This window comes from Lithobates pipiens, unplaced genomic scaffold, assembly GCF_037356315.1.
Source record: "Lithobates pipiens isolate NorthernLeopardFrog02 unplaced genomic scaffold, aLitPip1_a1.2 Scaffold_19, whole genome shotgun sequence".
NCBI classification, from domain to species: domain Eukaryota; kingdom Metazoa; phylum Chordata; class Amphibia; order Anura; family Ranidae; genus Lithobates; species Lithobates pipiens.
The window spans coordinates 351,459,328-351,475,426 of record NW_027507764.1 but is presented as its reverse complement, the minus strand read 5'-3'; positions in this window follow the sequence as shown (position 1 = coordinate 351,475,426).

The following is a 16,099-nucleotide window of genomic DNA, read 5'->3' as shown; positions in this document are numbered from 1 at the left end:
TGCGTTACAGTCTGCTGTTCTGTAAGGACCGCTATCGGTCCACAATACATAGGGTTGACGTGCACCACTGCTGACCGCTGCCCTATACTGCAGCAGTCCTTCAGCGGTATAGGGACTGACGTACAGTCTGCTAAACACTAATACACAACCTGCTTGGTCCACAAAAGTTCTTATAAGGACTGGTAACTTGGTATAGGGTGCTACGGTACATAGGCTTGAGTGCGGTACAGTCTGCTGTTCTGTAAGGACCGCTATCGGTCCACAATAGATAGGGTTGACGTGCACCACTGCTGACCGCTGCCCTATACTGCAGCAGTCCTTCAGCGGTATAGGGACTGACGCACAGTCTGCTAAACACTAACACACAACCTGCTTGGTCCACAAAAGTTTTTATAAGGACTGGTAACTTGGTATAGGGTGCTACGGTACATAGGCCTGAGTGCGTTACAGTCTGCTGTTCTGTAAGGACCGCTATCGGTCCACAATACATAGGGTTGCCGTGCACTACTGCTGACCGCTGCCCTATACTGCAGCAGTCCTTCATTGGTATAGGGACTGACGTACAGTCTGCTAATCACTAACACACAACCTGCTTGGTCCACAAAAGTTCTTATAAGGACTGGTAACTTGGTATAGGGTGCTACGGTACATAGGCCTGAGTGCGTTACAGTCTGCTGTTCTGTAAGGACCGCTATCGGTCCACAATACATAGGGTTGCCGTGCACTACTGCTGACCGCTGCCCTATACTGCAGCAGTCCTTCAGCGGTATAGGGACTGACGCACAGTCTGCTAAACACTAACACACAACCTGCTTGGTCCACAAAAGTTCTTATAAGGACTGGTAACTTGGTATAGGGTGCTACGGTACATAGGCCTGAGTGCAGTACAGTCTGCTGTTCTGTAAGGACCGCTATCGGTCCACAATACATAGGGTTGCCGTGCACTACTGCTGACCGCTGCCCTATACTGCAGCAGTCCTTCATTGGTATAGGGACTGACGTACAGTCTGCTAATCACTAACACACAACCTGCTTGTTCCACAAAAGTTCTTATAAGGACTGGTAACTTGGTATAGGGTGCTACGGTACATAGGCTTGAGTGCGGTACAGTCTGCTGTTCTGTAAGGACCGCTATCGGTCCACAATAGATAGGGTTGACGTGCACCACTGCTGACCGCTGCCCTATACTGCAGCAGTCCTTCAGCGGTATAGGGACTGACGTACAGTCTGCTAAACACTAATACACAACCTGCTTGGTCCACAAAAGTTCTTATAAGGACTGGTAACTTGGTATAGGGTGCTACGGTACATAGGCTTGAGTGCGGTACAGTCTGCTGTTCTGTAAGGACCGCTATAGGTCCACAATAGATAGGGTTGACGTGCACCACTGCTGACCGCTCACCTATACTGCAGCAGTCCTTCAGCGGTATAGGGACTAAGAGTTTTGTCACAGGGTCATTTAAAAAATGACATGCAGAGGAAGAGGCAGGCCCTTCCGCAGGGGTGGTAGGGGTAGGGCAGGAGCAACAGGCTTGAGCCAAAGTGGGAAGTTGCAGAAGGTGCGTTCAATTACTTTAAAGGATGCACCAGACTTGGTTGAGTGGCTCGCTCAGCCTTACTCTTCTGCACCCTCCTCATCCTCTCGATCTGCACCCTCTTCTTCACTCTCTGCTATGTGCACCCCCAAAGACACTACCACCAACAACACGACCACCACCACCACCACCACATACCTTCCGCTTGAGTCACTGGAATTATTTTCCGATCCATATCAAGAGGACATTTCTGATGCGCAGCCACTCTTGGTATTGGATCAGGAAGAGGAGGTAGCAACAAGCGCTACTCAGCAGTCTGACGCCAGTACCCAGATCAGCCCAAGGAGGAGGTTGGTCCCCGGTGTTGCTGCCTACTCTACTTATAGCGGTGGGGAAGGTGACGTTGATGATGACGTGTCTAGTGATGTCACGTGGGTGCCCACAAGAGAGGAAGAGGAGGGGAGTTCAGAGGGAGATATGGACCAGCAGATAGGGAGGAGAAGCAGCAATGACTTACATTGCACAGCAGGGACAAAGCAGACTGCAAATGTATCAGGAGCGAGTCATCGACCATGTACGGTCACATCTGGCGCTCCCAGGACACCGGCACATGGCTCCGCAGTGTGGGCTTTTTTTAACGTGTCCGCTGCTGACAATAGCGTTGCCATCTGCAATCTTTGCAGTCAACGCGTTAGTCGCGGTAAGCCCAATACTCACCTAGGGACGACCGCCTTAAGAAGGCACATGAGCAGCCATCACCGAGCCCAGTGGGAGCAACGGAACACACAAAGCCACACTGCAGGCTCTCACCGTCCAGCCTCGTCTTCTACTTCTCCTTCTCCTCTCTCCTCACAATTGTCCTCCACTCCACCTTCCATCACGCCAAGCTCACATTTTTCTGCAAAAAGGCAGGCTTCCGTGGGCCTAATGTTTGAGCGTAAAAAAATGATGACGCCGGATAACCCTCTTGCCCAACGGTTGGCGGCTGGCTTGTCAGAACTCATAGCCCGCCAACTACTGCCATATAAACTGGTGGACTCGGAGGCCTTTCGCAAATTTGTGGCCATTGGAACACCACAATGGAAGGTCCCAGGAAGGAAGTATTTCTCAGAGAAGGGCATCCCAGAGCTATATGGCCATGTTCAGCGGCAAGTGAATGTATCTCTGGCACACAGTGTCGGTGCCAAGATACATCTGACCACAGACACGTGGTCTAGCAAACACGGGCAGGGAAGGTATATCAGTTTTACTGCCCACTGGGTGAACCTTCTGACGGCCGTCAAGCATGTAACCCGTGGCACCCGTGTAGATTTGGTTTTACCGCCACGGATTGCATGCAGGCCTGACTCTTCTTCTCCTCCTCCTACTCCATCCTCCTCCCTCTCCTCCTCAGCTGCCTCCTCCTTTTCCGCTGCTAGCGTCTCTTCCACTGCACCGCCCAAGCTCCCCAGAACCTATTCCACATGCCAGGTGAGACGTTGCCATGCCGTGCTGCGTCTGTTGTGCCTGGAAGCAAAGAGCCACACTGGCCCGGCACTCCTTTCAGCTTTGCGTTCACAGGCAGATGAGTGGCTAACACCGCTCAATTTGACAGTTGGTAAAGTGGTGTGTGACAACGGTGCCAATCTGCTTAGCGCATTGAAACAGGGCAAAATCACGCACGTGCCGTGCATGGCACACGTCTTAAACTTGGTCGTGCAGCGATTCCTTGTCAAATACCCTGGGGTCCAGGACATCTTGCGGCAGGCAAGGAAAATCTCGGCCCATTTCAGAAGATCTTACACGGCCATGGCTCGCCTTGCTGACATTCAGCGGCGACACCATCTGCCGGTCAGACGTCTTATTTGCGATTGCCCGACGCGATGGAACTCAACCTTCTATATGCTTGATAGGCTGCTCCAGCAGAAACGTGCAGTTAACGTCTACCTGTATGAACTCTGCGAAAGAAACGGTTCTGGGGAGCTGGGTTTTTTTTCACCGCGCCAGTGGCTGCTCATGCGCGACACATGCAGACTTCTGCGGCCATTTGAGGAGATCACCAAACTGGTCAGTCGCAGCCATGGCGCCATCAGTGACATGGTACCTTATGCCTTCTTTCTGGAGCGTGCATTGCGTCGTGTCATTGATCAGGCTGTGGAGGAGCAGGAGCGGGAAGATGAGGAAGTCGCAATGCTGGATGAATTCCCAGGGGGGGCTACTCTATCTGAGACAAGTCAACAACAGGAGTCTGATGAGGAGTCAGAGGAGGATGGTGCCGGGGCGGATGAGCAGGAGCAAGAAGAGCATGCTTTAAACCTTTCTGGGATCCCTGTTGTGCGAGGATGGGGAGAGGAGAATGAAGAGGACGACATTATCCTGGATGATGAGCAGGAGCCAGGCCACCACACCGCTTCCACTTTAGTGCAAATGGGGGCCTTCATGCTCCAGTGTTTTAATAGGGACCCCCGTATAAAAAGCATGAGGGTCAAGGACCAGTACTGGGTGGCAACGTACTTAGACCCCCGGTACAAACACAAAATGGCGGAAATGTTACCGCCGTCGCAGAGGGCTGTCAGAATGCAGCACTTCCAGGCCTTGCTTCGAGAAATGCTGCATTCTGCTTTTGCGTGCGCTGGCAGAGGAGCAATTCCCACTCCCAGAGAAGGATTTGCGGGTACCAATCCAACAGCGCCTGCAAGAAGAGGCCGGTTTGAAGATGTGTTGGTGACTTCGGATATGAGGTCATTCTTTCAGCCGACCCATCGACAGGTGTCATCCGGATCCAGCATCAGGGAACGCCTAGACCGTCAGGTGTCCGACTACATTGGGTTAACGGCCGATGTGGACGCTCTGAGGAGTGATGAACCCCTAGACTACTGGGTGGGCAGGCTTGACCTCTGGCCAGAGCTTGCCCAATTTGCAATCGAACTGTTGGCTTGCCCCTCATCCAGTGTCCTGTCCGAAAGGACGTTCAGCGCAGCAGGGGGGATTGTGACCGATAAGCGTACTCGCCTAGCTCACCACAGTGTTAACTACCTCACATTTCTAAAAATGAATGAGGCATGGATCTCGGAGGAATTCAACACATGTGATCAGTAGACCATGTATATGTCTATAAACAATTTTTGGAATCAAGCACACAGACCTTCTTAATTCATTTGGCTCACTTCCCTGACCCAAAAAAGCACACCGTACTATATGCCCCTACCCTCCTCTTTGAAGAGGTTGAGCGGTGTCATATTTCTACTGGGGCTGCTTATTATGAGGGGTTCCCACCATCCCTGTGCTGTGCTGACTTCCTCCTGGGTGTTCTTATTATGAGGGGCTCCCACCATCCCTGTGCTGTGCTGACTTCCTCCTGGGGGTTCTTATTATGAGGGGATCACACCATCCCTGTGCTGTGCTGACTTCCTCCTGGGGCTGCTTACGGTGCTGCTGTCAGCGCTGTATGTCACGGAGCTGCTGTCAGCGCTGTATGTCACGGAGCTGCTGTCAGCGCTGTATGTCACGGAGCTGCTGTCAGCGCTGTATGTCACGGAGCTGCTGTCAGCGCTGTATGTCACGGAGCTGCTGTCAGCGCTGTATGTCACGGAGCTGCTGTCAGCGCTGTATGTCACGGAGCTGCTGTCAGCGCTGTATGTCACGGAGCTGCTGTCAGCGCTGTATGTCACGGAGCTGCTGTCAGCGCTGTATGTCACGGAGCTGCTGTCAGCGCTGTATGTCACGGAGCTGCTGTCAGCGCTGTATGTCACGGAGCTGCTGTCAGCGCTGTATGTCACGGAGCTGCTGTCAGCGCTGTATGTCACGGAGCTGCTGTCAGCGCTGTATGTCACGGTGCTGCTGTCAGCGCTGTATGTCACGGAGCTGCTGTCAGCGCTGTATGTCACGGAGCTGCTGTCAGTGCTGTATGTCACGGAGCTGCTGTCAGCGCTGTATGTCACGGAGCTGCTGTCAGCGCTGTATGTCACGGAGCTGCTGTCAGCGCTGTATGTCACGGTGCTGCTGTCAGCGCTGTATGTCACGGAGCTGCTGTCAGCGCTGTATGTCACGGAGCTGCTGTCAGCGCTGTATGTCACGGAGCTGCTGTCAGCGCTGTATGTCACGGAGCTGCTGTCAGCGCTGTATGTCACGGAGCTGCTGTCAGCGCTGTATGTCACGGTGCTGATGTCAGCGCTGTATGTCACGGAGCTGCTGTCAGCGCTGTATGTCACGGAGCTGCTGTCAGCGCTGTATGTCACGGAGCTGCTGTCAGCGCTGTATGTCACGGAGCTGCTGTCAGCGCTGTATGTCACGGAGCTGCTGTCAGCGCTGTATGTCACGGAGCTGCTGTCAGCGCTGTATGTCACGGAGCTGCTGTCAGCGCTGTATGTCACGGAGCTGCTGTCAGCGCTGTATGTCACGGAGCTGCTGTCAGCGCTGTATGTCACGGAGCTGCTGTCAGCGCTGTATGTCACGGAGCTGCTGTCAGCGCTGTATGTCACGGAGCTGCTGTCAGCGCTGTATGTCACGGTGCTGCTGTCAGCGCTGTATGTCACGGAGCTGCTGTCAGCGCTGTATGTCACGGAGCTGCTGTCAGTGCTGTATGTCACGGAGCTGCTGTCAGCGCTGTATGTCACGGAGCTGCTGTCAGCGCTGTATGTCACGGAGCTGCTGTCAGCGCTGTATGTCACGGTGCTGCTGTCAGCGCTGTATGTCACGGAGCTGCTGTCAGCGCTGTATGTCACGGAGCTGCTGTCAGCGCTGTATGTCACGGAGCTGCTGTCAGCGCTGTATGTCACGGAGCTGCTGTCAGCGCTGTATGTCACGGAGCTGCTGTCAGCGCTGTATGTCACGGTGCTGATGTCAGCGCTGTATGTCACGGAGCTGCTGTCAGCGCTGTATGTCACGGAGCTGCTGTCAGCGCTGTATGTCACGGAGCTGCTGTCAGCGCTGTATGTCACGGAGCTGCTGTCAGCGCTGTATGTCACGGAGCTGCTGTCAGCGCTGTATGTCACGGAGCTGCTGTCAGCGCTGTATGTCACGGAGCTGCTGTCAGCGCTGTATGTCACGGTGCTGCTGTCAGCGCTGTATGTCACGGAGCTGCTGTCAGCGCTGTATGTCACGGAGCTGCTGTCAGCGCTGTATGTCACGGAGCTGCTGTCAGCGCTGTATGTCACGGAGCTGCTGTCAGCGCTGTATGTCACGGAGCTGCTGTCAGCGCTGTATGTCACGGAGCTGCTGTCAGCGCTGTATGTCACGGAGCTGCTGTCAGCGCTGTATGTCACGGTGCTGCTGTCAGCGCTGTATGTCACGGAGCTGCTGTCAGCGCTGTATGTCACGGAGCTGCTGTCAGTGCTGTATGTCACGGAGCTGCTGTCAGCGCTGTATGTCACGGAGCTGCTGTCAGCGCTGTATGTCACGGAGCTGCTGTCAGCGCTGTATGTCACGGTGCTGCTGTCAGCGCTGTATGTCACGGAGCTGCTGTCAGCGCTGTATGTCACGGAGCTGCTGTCAGCGCTGTATGTCACGGAGCTGCTGTCAGCGCTGTATGTCACGGAGCTGCTGTCAGCGCTGTATGTCACGGAGCTGCTGTCAGCGCTGTATGTCACGGTGCTGCTGTCAGCGCTGTATGTCACGGAGCTGCTGTCAGCGCTGTATGTCACGGAGCTGCTGTCAGTGCTGTATGTCACGGAGCTGCTGTCAGCGCTGTATGTCACGGAGCTGCTGTCAGCGCTGTATGTCACGGAGCTGCTGTCAGCGCTGTATGTCACGGTGCTGCTGTCAGCGCTGTATGTCACGGAGCTGCTGTCAGCGCTGTATGTCACGGAGCTGCTGTCAGCGCTGTATGTCACGGAGCTGCTGTCAGCGCTGTATGTCACGGAGCTGCTGTCAGCGCTGTATGTCACGGAGCTGCTGTCAGCGCTGTATGTCACGGTGCTGATGTCAGTGCTCTGTATTACGGTGCTGCTGTCAGTGCTCTGTATCTCCTGCACCCTCTTGTTTGCCTACCCTGGTCCCTGACCTTCCCTCTCCTCCATTGCCTTCATTAGCTCCATAGTCCTGAATTGTCAGAACAATTTCCCAAATAAAAAAAAAATGCTTGTAGTTATCGATCCCAAATTCACCTCATACATGTATTATGCTATTGTCCAGGTGGTGGGACTACGTGCTACCCCCTAATAATTACCCCGTGGCCGCAAATTCGACCTAAAGGTTTGCGAAATTCGCCTCCCATTGAAGTCAATGGAGCCCGCGGCGAACGGTCGTTTTCGCGAACGTTTGTGTCCGTTCGCGTTTCGCGTTCGCGAAACGTCCCGTCGGAAGTTCGTCCATCACTATAGGCGAGTACGCTTATCGGTCACAATCCCCCCTGCTGCGCTGAACGTCCTTTCGGACAGGACACTGGATGAGGGGCAAGCCAACAGTTCGATTGCAAATTGGGCAAGCTCTGGCCAGAGGTCAAGCCTGCCCACCCAGTAGTCTAGGGGTTCATCACTCCTCAGAGCGTCCACATCGGCCGTTAACCCAATGTAGTCGGACACCTGACGGTCTAGGCGTTCCCTGATGCTGGATCCGGATGACACCTGTCGATGGGTCGGCTGAAAGAATGACCTCATATCCGAAGTCACCAACACATCTTCAAACCGGCCTCTTCTTGCAGGCGCTGTTGGATTGGTACCCGCAAATCCTTCTCTGGGAGTGGGAATTGCTCCTCTGCCAGCGCACGCAAAAGCAGAATGCAGCATTTCTCGAAGCAAGGCCTGGAAGTGCTGCATTCTGACAGCCCTCTGCGACGGCGGTAACATTTCCGCCATTTTGTGTTTGTACCGGGGGTCTAAGTACGTTGCCACCCAGTACTGGTCCTTGACCCTCATGCTTTTTATACGGGGGTCCCTATTAAAACACTGGAGCATGAAGGCCCCCATTTGCACTAAAGTGGAAGCGGTGTGGTGGCCTGGCTCCTGCTCATCATCCAGGATAATGTCGTCCTCTTCATTCTCCTCTCCCCATCCTCGCACAACAGGGATCCCAGAAAGGTTTAAAGCATGCTCTTCTTGCTCCTGCTCATCCGCCCCGGCACCATCCTCCTCTGACTCCTCATCAGACTCCTGTTGTTGACTTGTCTCAGATAGAGTAGCCCCCCCTGGGAATTCATCCAGCATTGCGACTTCCTCATCTTCCCGCTCCTGCTCCTCCACAGCCTGATCAATGACACGACGCAATGCACGCTCCAGAAAGAAGGCATAAGGTACCATGTCACTGATGGCGCCATGGCTGCGACTGACCAGTTTGGTGATCTCCTCAAATGGCCGCAGAAGTCTGCATGTGTCGCGCATGAGCAGCCACTGGCGCGGTGAAAAAAAACCCAGCTCCCCAGAACCGTTTCTTTCGCAGAGTTCATACAGGTAGACGTTAACTGCACGTTTCTGCTGGAGCAGCCTATCAAGCATATAGAAGGTTGAGTTCCATCGCGTCGGGCAATCGCAAATAAGACGTCTGACCGGCAGATGGTGTCGCCGCTGAATGTCAGCAAGGCGAGCCATGGCCGTGTAAGATCTTCTGAAATGGGCCGAGATTTTCCTTGCCTGCCGCAAGATGTCCTGGACCCCAGGGTATTTGACAAGGAATCGCTGCACGACCAAGTTTAAGACGTGTGCCATGCACGGCACGTGCGTGATTTTGCCCTGTTTCAATGCGCTAAGCAGATTGGCACCGTTGTCACACACCACTTTACCAACTGTCAAATTGAGCGGTGTTAGCCACTCATCTGCCTGTGAACGCAAAGCTGAAAGGAGTGCCGGGCCAGTGTGGCTCTTTGCTTCCAGGCACAACAGACGCAGCACGGCATGGCAACGTCTCACCTGGCATGTGGAATAGGTTCTGGGGAGCTTGGGCGGTGCAGTGGAAGAGACGCTAGCAGCGGAAAAGGAGGAGGCAGCTGAGGAGGAGAGGGAGGAGGATGGAGTAGGAGGAGGAGAAGAAGAGTCAGGCCTGCATGCAATCCGTGGCGGTAAAACCAAATCTACACGGGTGCCACGGGTTACATGCTTGACGGCCGTCAGAAGGTTCACCCAGTGGGCAGTAAAACTGATATACCTTCCCTGCCCGTGTTTGCTAGACCACGTGTCTGTGGTCAGATGTATCTTGGCACCGACACTGTGTGCCAGAGATACATTCACTTGCCGCTGAACATGGCCATATAGCTCTGGGATGCCCTTCTCTGAGAAATACTTCCTTCCTGGGACCTTCCATTGTGGTGTTCCAATGGCCACAAATTTGCGAAAGGCCTCCGAGTCCACCAGTTTATATGGCAGTAGTTGGCGGGCTATGAGTTCTGACAAGCCAGCCGCCAACCGTTGGGCAAGAGGGTTATCCGGCGTCATCATTTTTTTACGCTCAAACATTAGGCCCACGGAAGCCTGCCTTTTTGCAGAAAAATGTGAGCTTGGCGTGATGGAAGGTGGAGTGGAGGACAATTGTGAGGAGAGAGGAGAAGGAGAAGTAGAAGACGAGGCTGGACGGTGAGAGCCTGCAGTGTGGCTTTGTGTGTTCCGTTGCTCCCACTGGGCTCGGTGATGGCTGCTCATGTGCCTTCTTAAGGCGGTCGTCCCTAGGTGAGTATTGGGCTTACCGCGACTAACGCGTTGACTGCAAAGATTGCAGATGGCAACGCTATTGTCAGCAGCGGACACGTTAAAAAAAGCCCACACTGCGGAGCCATGTGCCGGTGTCCTGGGAGCGCCAGATGTGACCGTACATGGTCGATGACTCGCTCCTGATACATTTGCAGTCTGCTTTGTCCCTGCTGTGCAATGTAAGTCATTGCTGCTTCTCCTCCCTATCTGCTGGTCCATATCTCCCTCTGAACTCCCCTCCTCTTCCTCTCTTGTGGGCACCCACGTGACATCACTAGACACGTCATCATCAACGTCACCTTCCCCACCGCTATAAGTAGAGTAGGCAGCAACACCGGGGACCAACCTCCTCCTTGGGCTGATCTGGGTACTGGCGTCAGACTGCTGAGTAGCGCTTGTTGCTACCTCCTCTTCCTGATCCAATACCAAGAGTGGCTGCGCATCAGAAATGTCCTCTTGATATGGATCGGAAAATAATTCCAGTGACTCAAGCGGAAGGTATGTGGTGGTGGTGGTGGTGGTCGTGTTGTTGGTGGTAGTGTCTTTGGGGGTGCACATAGCAGAGAGTGAAGAAGAGGGTGCAGATCGAGAGGATGAGGAGGGTGCAGAAGAGTAAGGCTGAGCGAGCCACTCAACCAAGTCTGGTGCATCCTTTAAAGTAATTGAACGCACCTTCTGCAACTTCCCACTTTGGCTCAAGCCTGTTGCTCCTGCCCTACCCCTACCACCCCTGCGGAAGGGCCTGCCTCTTCCTCTGCATGTCATTTTTTAAATGACCCTGTGACAAAACTCTTAGTCCCTATACCGCTGAAGGACTGCTGCAGTATAGGTGAGCGGTCAGCAGTGGTGCACGTCAACCCTATCTATTGTGGACCTATAGCGGTCCTTACAGAACAGCAGACTGTACCGCACTCAAGCCTATGTACCGTAGCACCCTATACCAAGTTACCAGTCCTTATAAGAACTTTTGTGGACCAAGCAGGTTGTGTATTAGTGTTTAGCAGACTGTACGTCAGTCCCTATACCGCTGAAGGACTGCTGCAGTATAGGGCAGCGGTCAGCAGTGGTGCACGTCAACCCTATCTATTGTGGACCGATAGCGGTCCTTACAGAACAGCAGACTGTACCGCACTCAAGCCTATGTACCGTAGCACCCTATACCAAGTTACCAGTCCTTATAAGAACTTTTGTGGAACAAGCAGGTTGTGTGTTAGTGATTAGCAGACTGTACGTCAGTCCCTATACCAATGAAGGACTGCTGCAGTATAGGGCAGCGGTCAGCAGTAGTGCACGGCAACCCTATGTATTGTGGACCGATAGCGGTCCTTACAGAACAGCAGACTGTACTGCACTCAGGCCTATGTACCGTAGCACCCTATACCAAGTTACCAGTCCTTATAAGAACTTTTGTGGACCAAGCAGGTTGTGTGTTAGTGTTTAGCAGACTGTGCGTCAGTCCCTATACCGCTGAAGGACTGCTGCAGTATAGGGCAGCGGTCAGCAGTAGTGCACGGCAACCCTATGTATTGTGGACCGATAGCGGTCCTTACAGAACAGCAGACTGTAACGCACTCAGGCCTATGTACCGTAGCACCCTATACCAAGTTACCAGTCCTTATAAGAACTTTTGTGGACCAAGCAGGTTGTGTGTTAGTGATTAGCAGACTGTACGTCAGTCCCTATACCAATGAAGGACTGCTGCAGTATAGGGCAGCGGTCAGCAGTAGTGCACGGCAACCCTATGTATTGTGGACCGATAGCGGTCCTTACAGAACAGCAGACTGTAACGCACTCAGGCCTATGTACCGTAGCACCCTATACCAAGTTACCAGTCCTTATAAAAACTTTTGTGGACCAAGCAGGTTGTGTGTTAGTGTTTAGCAGACTGTGCGTCAGTCCCTATACCGCTGAAGGACTGCTGCAGTATAGGGCAGCGGTCAGCAGTGGTGCACGTCAACCCTATCTATTGTGGACCGATAGCGGTCCTTACAGAACAGCAGACTGTACCGCACTCAAGCCTATGTACCGTAGCACCCTATACCAAGTTACCAGTCCTTATAAGAACTTTTGTGGACCAAGCAGGTTGTGTATTAGTGTTTAGCAGACTGTACGTCAGTCCCTATACCGCTGAAGGACTGCTGCAGTATAGGGCAGCGGTCAGCAGTGGTGCACGTCAACCCTATGTATTGTGGACCGATAGCGGTCCTTACAGAACAGCAGACTGTAACGCACTCAGGCCTATGTACCGTAGCACCCTATACCAAGTTACCAGTCCTTATAAGAACTTTTGTGGACCAAGCAGGTTGTGTGTTAGTGATTAGCAGACTGTACGTCAGTCCCTATACCAATGAAGGACTGCTGCAGTATAGGGCAGCGGTCAGCAGTAGTGCACGGCAACCCTATGTATTGTGGACCGATAGCGGTCCTTACAGAACAGCAGACTGTACTGCACTCAGGCCTATGTACCGTAGCACCCTATACCAAGTTACCAGTCCTTATAAAAACTTTTGTGGACCAAGCAGGTTGTGTGTTAGTGTTTAGCAGACTGTGCGTCAGTCCCTATACCGCTGAAGGACTGCTGCAGTATAGGGCAGCGGTCAGCAGTAGTGCACGGCAACCCTATGTATTGTGGACCGATAGCGGTCCTTACAGAACAGCAGACTGTAACGCACTCAGGCCTATGTACCGTAGCACCCTATACCAAGTTACCAGTCCTTATAAGAACTTTTGTGGACCAAGCAGGTTGTGTGTTAGTGATTAGCAGACTGTACGTCAGTCCCTATACCAATGAAGGACTGCTGCAGTATAGGGCAGCGGTCAGCAGTAGTGCACGGCAACCCTATGTATTGTGGACCGATAGCGGTCCTTACAGAACAGCAGACTGTACCGCACCCAAGCCTATGTACCGTAGCACCCTAGACAGACCAAGTTACCAGTCCTGATAAAGAGCTTTGTGGAACAAGTGAGTTGTGAATGATTAGCAGACTGCAGCAGAAGGGCAGCAGTCAAGTATAATATTCTTTCTATATTTGGAAGAAAGAATATTATACGTGTACAAGCCTATTACCGTACCACTGATACCAGTCCTGAAAAGAACCTTTGTGGAACTAATAGTAACAGCAAGTCTTTAAAATTATCCTCACTGCCTGACACACTGCTTCCTGCCTGTCCCTATACAAATTGGCAAAAAAGAGTAGGCTGGAACGATTAGCTGGAACAGCTCTTTTGTGGACCTGATAGTAACAGCTAATGATGATGATGATGATGATGATGAAGAAAGACTAATCTGGCTGAGCTGTCCCTAAAATAGCAGCATACAGCGCTCTGTCCCTTTATCTAAACTGACAAAAGAAACTCAGGCTGCTGACCTAACACCTATACCAGTCCTGAAAAGAACTTTTGTGTACCAAATAGCTAGCGTTTTCTCTGTCCCTACTCCACACAGGATCCTTTCCCTACAGTGACAGAAGAAAGAATGTAAAATGGCCACCGGATCGGGTGTATTTATAGGTTAGGGGGAATGTCCAAGTGTCCATGAGCTGTCATGTCTCAATTGGTTGTCCTGTAACACATGATAAACGTGTCACGAAAGGTTAAAGTTCTTGTATACATTAAACACGTAAGTCCGCCGGGGCGAACGACGGAAAAAGGCGTTCGAACCCGCGGACGGCGAAAGTCGGAAATTCGCCGCGAAACGACCGCCGGGCGAACCGTTCGGCCATCACTAGTCAGCAACGGCGTCAACTACACACCATTACTAAGCCACTAAATAACCACAAGATTCCATATCAATGGGGTTACCCCACCAAACTCCTGATCAACAGAAATGGAAAGAAATACAGCATCCATACAGTTGAAGAAGGTATACAGCTTCTCCGTGAATGGGGCATTGTCCCTTAACCAATAATGCCAATACAGCAGCAACATACTGCAACCCAACTCCATGGCTCTTCTGATCCTAGGATCCGCTCCAGCCAATGCACATGAGGTTAGTGGTATCACTGTTCAGAAATCCACTGTAACCTCCGTTCCAGTGCCTGCTCGTTGCAGATTGTTCACGAACACTACCCCCACAGATTGCTAGGTAGTCCTACCACCTTACTACCGAGCGCTACCTTTCTTCCCCTCACCATCGCACCTCCCTTCCATTGTTTTTATCTCCCTTTTATTGTTGTTTCAGCTTGTGTATATTAACTGTCCGCTTTTTCCCCCACCCGTCCTTTCCTTGGAGAGCACAACCCTCAATCTTTTACTGACTTCCGCACCTGCTCCAACAACCGACCAGTGGATCCATCATCTCCGCAACTTCTACACCAACAATACCTGATAAGCCGTCAACTGTAAGTACTACTACACGTCTCACGACCCTCTTTCACCGTTGCACAAAATGCCCAAATTCTTATCTCTCAATGTTAAGGGTCTTAATCACCCAGCCAAGAGGTCGTCTCTGTGGAAAACTGCAATATCTTCTCACTGTGATGTCCTCTGCGTTCAAGAGACACACTTTAAAATCACTGCAGAACCCCCACGTACCAATAGACACTTCCCCAATATTTTTCGAGCCTCGGGGCCTGAAAAAAGAAACGGAGTTCTAATAGCAATTAAAAACACACTCTCCTTTTCGCTACACGATAGCCTAGTTGACCCCAATGGCAGATATCTTGCAATAGATTGCTCTTTAAACAACGTCAGATATACTATTTTGGCCCTATATGCTCCCAACAAAAAGCAAATTAACTTTCTCTCCAAGCTTCTGAAGAAAATAAATAATTTTAAACGTGGCCAACTCATAATTTGTGGGGACTTCAACATAGTCCCGGACATCACCATCGATACCTCCTCTCACACTACTAGACCTGCCTCCCAAATGGGACTCTTCATAAGGAATAATGATCTCTATGACGTTTGGAGATGTCATCACACTACGGAAAGAGACTATTCCTACTTTTCTCCACGCCATAATTCTTACACACGCATAGATTACTTTTTGGTGGACAAATGGACTTTACCCCGTATATCTGCTTCAGAGATTTCTACCATTACATGGTCCGACCATGCACCGGTTATGATAACTGTGGAGGACTCTCCGACCACATCCAAAACTCGGATCTGGAGAGCTAATGCCTCACTTCTTAACTCCCCACAATATTCAGACCACCTCAAACAAGCACTGGAGGAGTACTTCTCCCTCAATGAAGAGTCTGTTAATGATAATTTCACACTTTGGAACGCTCATAAAGCGTTCATAAGAGGAGTACTTATACAATTGGGAGCCAAAGAGAGGAGGAGGAGATCACAGCGCTTAGACACGCTTACTTCAGACATCAAAATCCTGGAAAACCAAAATCAATCCAATCCTAACCCCTCCACTAAACTTAAACTAGATCACCTTAGACAAGAATTACGAGCTCACCTACTTGACAATTACCAAAAAGCACATACTTACTTTAGAGCTGTACATTATTCTACTAGTAACAAAGCTGGTCGAGCCATGGCTACCAGAATTAAAGGTCATTACTCCAAGACTAAAATTCCTTTTCTATTTCACCCCACCACGAACAAAAAAGTAATAGATCCCTCTGCTATAGCAGACGCATTCAGCCACTACTATGAATCCCTCTATAATTTAAAATCAGACCCCAATACCACACAACCCTCTCCTCAGGACATAGACTCCTTTCTCCAAGAAATAAAACTTCCCAGACTCTCAAGTGATCAACTTCAGTCACTGAATGCTCCATTCACACCACAGGAAATTATTAACACCATTTCTGCCCTGCCATCCAACAAATCTCCAGGCCCAGATGGTCTCACTGGTGAATACTATAAAAAATTTAGCTCGCTCCTCAGTCCCTACTTTTCCAGAGTATGCAACGACGCTGCCTCCTCCTCCTCTCTACCTCCAGAAATGTTATCTGCTCTAATTATTACATTGCCGAAGCCAGGGAAGGACCCGTCACATCCACAGAA